Source organism: Somniosus microcephalus, chromosome 4, assembly GCF_052327205.1.
Source record: "Somniosus microcephalus isolate GS21.2 chromosome 4, FLI_Smic_1.0, whole genome shotgun sequence".
NCBI classification, from domain to species: Eukaryota; Metazoa; Chordata; class Chondrichthyes; order Squaliformes; family Somniosidae; genus Somniosus; species Somniosus microcephalus.
In genome coordinates this window covers 18,864,631-18,872,130 of record NC_140990.1, presented here as the reverse complement: position 1 = coordinate 18,872,130, position 7,500 = coordinate 18,864,631, and the positions used below count along the sequence as shown (strand labels likewise).

General features: G+C 52.3%; 1 protein-coding gene across 1 annotated transcript in view; it reads right to left on the bottom strand.

Moving 5' to 3' along the window:
- The window catches only part of LOC147118359 ((Lyso)-N-acylphosphatidylethanolamine lipase-like), a 28,573-nt gene that overhangs the window by 18,894 nt on the left and 2,179 nt on the right, over positions 1 to 7,500 (bottom strand). The gene's annotated exons all lie outside the window — the stretch shown is intronic.

The window sequence follows — 7,500 nt, the reverse complement described above, 5'->3', positions numbered from 1 at the left end:
GGAGAGAGAGAGGGAGAGGGGGGAGAGAGAGAGGGAGAGGGGGGAGAGAGAGAGGGAGAGGGGGGGGAGAGAGAGAGAGAGAGAGAGAGGGAGGAAGGGAGGGAGAGAGAGAGGGGGGAAGGGAGAGAGAGGGGGGAAAGGAGAGAGAGAGAGAAGGGAGAGAGAGAGAGAGAGAGAGAGGAAGGGAGAGAGGCTAAAACTTTTTAAATCAGTAATCGAACCAATTGCACACTATGGCAGTGAGGTGTGGGGACCGCTAACACAACAAGAATTCGCAAAATGGGACAAACACCCAATTGAGATCCTACATGCAGAATTCTGTAAAAGTATCCTCCGGACTCAAAGGAAAACAGTAAACAATGCATGCAGGGCGGAACTAGGCCAATATCCATTAATAATCACTATCCAAAAAAGAGCCACCAAATTTTGGAATCACCTACAAATGAGCAACCCCCAATGCTATCACTACGACGCCCTGAAATGCCAAGAGATGACCATAAAGAAGAATACCCTCAGTCAACTAGTCCTGGGACTCAGTGAAGTAACTACTAACAATAACCAGCCCCAGGACAGTGACAGCGTAACACAAAGAATTCGACCCAACACAATCGTCGCTAAGCAAAAGGAAAAATATCTGACATATTGGGCAGAAACAACAAAAACCCAAAGCAAACTCAATTGCTACTTGGCCCTAAACAGACAATACACCATAGCTGATTACCTGACCATGGTAAAGGACAGCAAACTGAGAAAAATCCTGACAATTGTTGTGTATGTAACCTGTTCCACCTTAAGAGAGCTTAAGCCTGTTCCACCTTAAGAGATGTACTACTTTCTCGGGCTGCTGTAGACGTAATACCGGGGGTGAACACACCGGTATATAAGCACTGTGCAGTAATCTTGTATTCAGTATAGTCCCTACCTCCAACCAGTAAAGACCTGTTTGAGTTATACGTTTAAGTCTTTGTGTTAATTGTTCAATACAATACACATACTGAACACTGGCGACGAGTCAGGTTCTTACCCTGCGGCAGTTATTCCACTGCGGTTGAAGAGAGGTTTCAAACCTCACCACTCACCACCCCACTGGATGCGACAGGCATTAGGACCCTGAAGCCTCCATCAGCTTGTGAACCGGAGTAGAAGACAGGACTGGGGAAGAGAGAGGTACAGGGCGATAGCGATCGGCAGATAAGGGCCGGGCCGCTTTGAAGTGAGGGGCGCAGCTGGGCCATCGATCGCAAGCACTGATAAGGGCCGGGCCGCTTTCAAGTGCGAGGCGCAGCCGGGCCATCGATCGAAATCCCTGATAAGGGCCGCACTCGGGCTGAAAGGCGCAGCGTCGGCAGACACTGAAGGCGCGAGAGCCGCGGTGAAAAGCGCGGGCCATCGATCGCGGCGGAGATAAGGGCCGCACTCGGGGCTGAAGGGAGACGGCGTCGGGGGACGGGTGAAGACCGCCAAGCGCGGGAAAACCGCCATTTTGTGGACGGAGGACGACGGCAAGAGCGGGAAGCCGCCATCTTGGATAGCAGTAAAAAAAAAAAATCTGAGAAATTGCAAATCTGATAAAGTACTACAATGCCTAAACATGGGAATATTAGCAACTTTGATAGTGACATCGAAGATTGGGCCATATATGTTGAACGAGTTAAAAATTATTGTAAGGCCAATAAAATTCGTGAGGCTGATAAAGCACTAACATTATTAAATTTAATGGGTGCGAAGACATACGGGCAATTGAAACACCTGTTATCACCAGATGAACCGGCGGATAAGACGTTCGATGAGATTGTTACTGTCCTGAAAGATCATCTAAACCCCACGCCGCTGATGCTAGCGGAACGATTTAAATTTTACGACAGAAGGCAGCTACAGCATGAAAGCAATGCTGAATATTTGCTGGAATTGCGTAAATTAGCGAAATATTGCCAGTTTGGAACGGGACTGACAGATGCACTACGAGACAAATTTGTGTGTGGTTTATTTAAACAGGATACACAAAAGCGACTGCTCGAGGAGAATGAGCTGACGCTTGAGAAGGCGGTCACTATGGCAGCAGCACACGAAGCCGCAGCGAGAGGCACGGCAGTAATGCAGCTACGGTCACCGGAGCTCAGTGCACACAAATTGGGTGTGAGTTCTGTTAAATGTTATCGTTGTGGAAAGACAACGCATGATCAGAACCAGTGTTGGTTTAAAAACCAAGAATGTAGAACTTGTGGTAGGCTTGGACATATAGCTAGAGTATGCAGGTCAGGGAAGAAGACCAGCAACAAGAAGTCACCGCAAGGGAAATACGCAAAGGTACACAAGGTGGCCGAACAGGAGTCCGATTCAGACGCTAGCAGTAATGAACTGGCTGGCTTAAGCAGTATTGAACTGGCTAGCTTAAGGGTACTCAACGTTGGTAAGGGTGCAGACCTCCAGACAATTTGGGTTACTCTTCAGATAGAAGGAGTCCAAGTAAAAATGGAATTGGACACTGGATCGGCATTGTCGGTCATGAATAAGAAAGATTACAGAAGGTTATTCCAACATATTCCCCTACAGGATACGGAGATTATATTGACAACCTACACGGGGCAGAGAGTGTACCCCATCGGGACAATAAAGGTTGCAGTGGCCAACAAGGGCGAAGGAAGTCAAATAATGGACTTATATGTGCTACCGGAGGGAGGTCCACCACTACTAGGCCGGGAGTGGTTTAGAAACATAAATATGGACTGGCATTCGCTAAAAGCCATAAAGAGTGAGAACTCGGTGCAGATAATCAGCCCAGACTCTAGAACTGATGATGGTAAGACCAACCCATGTGCAAAAGACAAAGTTTCAGCACAGAATTCCACTGAGCAACAACAACATAGTTTAACAGAGAATTCTGAGTCTGTCAAGTCGACTGATATGCACATTTTTGAGGGCCACTGGGCTCGAACTCAACTCCATTTCAAACTACAACAGCAATTAGAACAAATGATTCGCCGTTTTGAGCAAGAGATGAATGAAATAAAAAAGTTCTTTGTTACAGAGTGGGAGAATCTGGAAAGGCAACAGAAGCAACTGATGGAGAAAATGGAGCAGGAGCACACCAACCATCTGCGCGAGGAGGCCGAACGAATCAAAGCTGATTCAGGTTCTGAAGGTGCGTGCCATAATCTGGTGTCAGAAGAGTTAACGGTCAGCCAACTCCTTCATATGCTGAGGGACAAGACTCTGAAATGGGAAAAACTTGAACACGAGCTGCGATCTTCAAAGGGAAAGGGTTCGGAGCTCTCAAAAGTCATTGAGATGGCTGATGTGACGACACAGACTGAAACGACTGCAACAGAGCAGCCATTGGATGCCAAAAGTACGCTGACTCACGTCAATGTAGAACAACAGACCGCTGAAACAGCTGCTCCGGTAGAGGGATTGCATAGTCCGACCAATCAATCTCCAAAGGAAGTTGAAGTATTAAAATCACAAATGAGGTCACTAGTAAACGACTTGCTGAAAGCCCAGAAAAAGCTGGATGCAGAGGTACACATGAAGAAGTCTCTTCAGGTAAGATGTCTGGATTTGGAACAAGAGCTGGCTAACGTCCAGCTGGGTATGGAGGAAATAGACGACCCTCTCACTGGTCTAGCTCAGGACGACACCGAATATTACTATGACCTGGTGGACGACACCGAATATTACGATGTCCTGTCCTGCCCAGCTTGTAACTTCGACTCCCAAAGTGCAGAAATCATGGAGGAGCACCAAAAGTCTACGGAACATCGGGAGAAGCTGGCTCTACGACGGAAACAGGAGGAAGAGAAGGAGGAACTGCGCATGCAGCTGGCAGCTGTGGCAGCTGACAATGGAGCCCAGAGAGTCTCCAAGAAGCAGAAAAGGAAAAGTAAAAACAGAAGATGACCCATCTGAACCATTATCACCTCTACCAGATCACACACGTGGTCCCTCCGAACGGAGCCAAATCAGTTCGGAAGTTCAAGCTGTTAAATCCATGAAAGGACTATTGAATGAGTAACGTGAACCGACTACACCACAGAGATTGAATCTGTGAACTGTTTTCCGCAGAGACTGAATCTGTGATATGTTACGTTAAACATGAAGTTATATATGTATATATGTTATTACGTTATGTTAAATGGGGGTTGACTATAAAGCTAAGAAGGGAGGAGTGTTGTGTATGTAACCTATTCCACCTTAAGAGAGCTTAAGCCTGTTCCACCTTAAGAGATGTACTACTTTCTCGGGCTGCTGTAGACGTAATACCGGGGGTGAACACACCGGTATATAAGCACTGTGCAGTAATCTTGTATTCAGTATAGTCCCTACCTCCAACCAGTAAAGACCTGTTTGAGTTATACGTTTAAGTCTTTGTGTTAATTGTTCAATACAATACACATACTTAACAACAATGTACAGACTTAGTGAACATAGCCTGGCGATCGAAAAAGGTAGACACAGGCAGACCCGGATACCAAGAGAGGACAGGATATGCTCTCACTGCAGTCAGGGAGTGGCGGAGACAGAGATGCACTTCCTCACAGCTTGTAGAAAATTTCAGGGCATCAGGGAGAATTTCTACCCAAAATTTCACAAAAATATGCCCGGAATTCAGAAAATTGAATGACGACCAAAAACTCCCATACCTACTAGGGGAAGAGAGAAATTGTGTAACCTTAGCGGCACACTATGTTACAGCTTGCCATAAACAGAGGGACAACCACTAAATATAAGAAAAGAGTATATATAAATTATATGAAAGTATATTTATACACTCAGGGATATATCTGCTTATACACTGTATGGATAGATCTGTATTTTTGTGAACAAATATGAATGTTTTCCGATGCTTTGGCAACATAAGATGTAACTTGTCATGCCAATAAAGCGATTTGAATTGAATTGAATTGAGAGGAGGTGGGGAGAGAGAGAGAGAGAGAGAGAGAGAGAGAGGGGGGGAAGGGAGAGAGAGAGAGGGGGGGAAGGGAGAGAGAGAGAGAGGGGGGAAGGGAGAGAGAGAGAGGGGGGGAAGGGAGAGAGGGGGGGGGAAGGGAGAGAGAGAGAGGGGGGGAAGGGAGAGAGAGAGAGGGGGGAAGGGAGAGAGAGAGAGAGGGGGGGGGGAAGGGGGAGAGAGGGGGGGAAGGGAGAGAGAGAGAGGGGGGAAGGGAGAGAGAGAGGGGGGGGGAAGGGAGAGAGAGAGAGGGGGAAGGGAGAGAGAGAGAGAGGGGGGAAGGGAGAGAGAGAGAGAGAGGGGGGGGAAGGGAGAGAGAGAGAGGGGGGGGAAGGGAGAGAGAGGGGGGAAGGGAGAGAGAGAGAGGGGGGAAGGGAGAGAGAGAGAGGGGGGAAGGGAGAGAGAGAGAGGGGGGGAAGGGAGAGAGAGAGAGGGGGTAGAGAGAGAGAGAGAGGGGGAAGAGAGAGAGAGGGGGGAAGGGGAGAGAGAGAGAGGGGGGGAGGGAGAGAGAGAGAGGGGGGGGAGGGAGAGAGAGAGAGGGGGGGGGAAGGGAGAGAGAGAGAGTGGGGGGAAGGGAGAGAGAGAGGGGGGGGAAGGGAGAGAGGGGGGGAAGGGAGAGAGAGAGAGGGGGGGGAAGGGAGAGAGAGAGAGAGGGGGGGGAAGGGGGAGAGAGGGGGGGAAGGGAGAGAGAGAGAGGGGGGAAGGGAGAGAGAGAGAGGGGGGAAGGGAGAGAGAGAGAGAGGGGGAAGGGAGAGAGAGAGAGAGGGGGGAAGGGAGAGAGAGAGAGAGGGGGGGAAGGGAGAGAGAGAGAGGGGGGGAAGGGAGAGAGAGGGGGGGAAGGGAGAGAGAGAGAGGGGGGGAAGGGAGAGAGAGAGAGGGGGTAGAGAGAGAGAGAGAGAGAGGGGGGGAAGGGAGAGAGAGGGGGAAGGGAGAGAGAGGGGGAAGGGAGAGAGAGAGGGAAGGGAGAGGAGGGGGAAGGGAGAGAGAGGGGGGAGAGAGAGAGAGAGGGGGAAGAGAGAGAGAGGGGGGAAGGGAGAGAGAGAGAGGGGGGGAGGGAGAGAGAGAGAGGGGGGGAAGGGAGAGAGAGGGGGAAGGGAGAGAGAGGGGGAAGGGAGAGAGAGAGAGGGGGAAGGGAGAGAGAGGGGGAAGGGAGAGAGAGAGGGGGGAAGGGAGAGAGAGAGAGGGGGGAAGGGAGAGAGAGAGAGGGGGGAAGGGAGAGAGAGAGAGAGAGGGGGGAAGGGAGAGAGAGAGAGGGGGGGAAGGAGAGAGAGAGAGGGGGGGGGAAGAGAGAGAGAGGGGGAAGGAGAGAGAGGAGAGGGGGGAAGGGAGAGAGAGAGAGGGGGGAAGGGAGAGAGAGAGAGGGGGGAAGGGAGAGAGAGAGAGAGGGGGGAAGGGGAGAGAGAGAGAGAGGGGGGAGGGAGAGAGAGAGAGGGGGGAAGGGAGAGAGAGGGGGAGGGAGAGGAGGAGGGGGGGAGGGTGAGAGAGAGAGAGAGGGGGGAAGGGAGGAGAGAGAGGGGGGGAAGGGAGAGAGAGAGAGAGGGGGGAGGGGAGAGAGAGAGAGGGGGGAAGGGAGAGAGAGGGGGGAGGGAGTGAGAGAGAGGGGGGATGGGATGAGGAGTGTGTGGGGGGTAGGGAGTGAGAGTGAGTGAGGGGGGGTAGGGTGTGTGAGTGGAGGGGGGGTGGTGTGTGTGTGGGGGGGGTAGGGAGAGAGAGTGGGGGAGGGAGTTGGTGTGAGAGAGGGGGGTTGGGTGTGTGTGGGGGGTTGGGGATGAGTGTGAGGGTGGTTGGGGGGTTGTGTGTGTGTGTGAGGGTTGGATGTGTGTGGGGTGGTGTGTGTGTGAGGGGTGGTGTGTGTGTGGGGGGATGGGTGTGTGTGTGTGTGGGGGGGGATGGGTGTGTAGTGTGTGGGGGGGGTTGGGAGTTGTGTGTGGAGGGGGGGGTTGGGTGTGTGTGTGTGTTGGGGGGTTGGGTGTGTGTGTGTGTGGGGGGGGGGTTGGGTGTTGTTGTGTGTGGGGGTTGGGTGTGTGTGTGGGGGGGGGTTGGGTGTGTGTGGAGGGGGGTTGGGTGTGTGTGTGTGTGGGGGGTTGGGGTGTGTGTGTGTGGGGGGTTGGGTGTGTGTGGTGGGGGGGGTAGGGTGTGTGTGTGGTGGGGGGGTTGGGTGGAGTGTGTGGGGGGGTTGGGGTGTGTGTGTGTGGGGGGGTTGGGTGTGTGGTTGGTGGGGGGTTGGGTGTGTGTGTGGGGGTTGGGTGTGTGTGTGGGGGGTTGGTGTGTGTAGTGGGGGGTTGGGTGTGTGTGTGTGGGGGGGTTGGTGTGTGTGTGTGGGGGGAAGGGTGTGTGGTGTGGGGGGTTGGGTGTGTGGTGTGTAGGGGGGTTGGTGGTGTGTGTGTGTGGGGGATTGTGTGAGGGTGTGTGTGTGGGGGGGTTGGGAGTGTGGGTGAGGGTTGGGAGCGATGGTGGTGGAGGAGAGAGAGGGGGGGGGGGAAGGGAGAGAGAGAGAGAGGGGGGGAAGGGAGAGAGAGAGAGGGGGGAAGGGAGAAGAGAGAGATGTGTCTTTT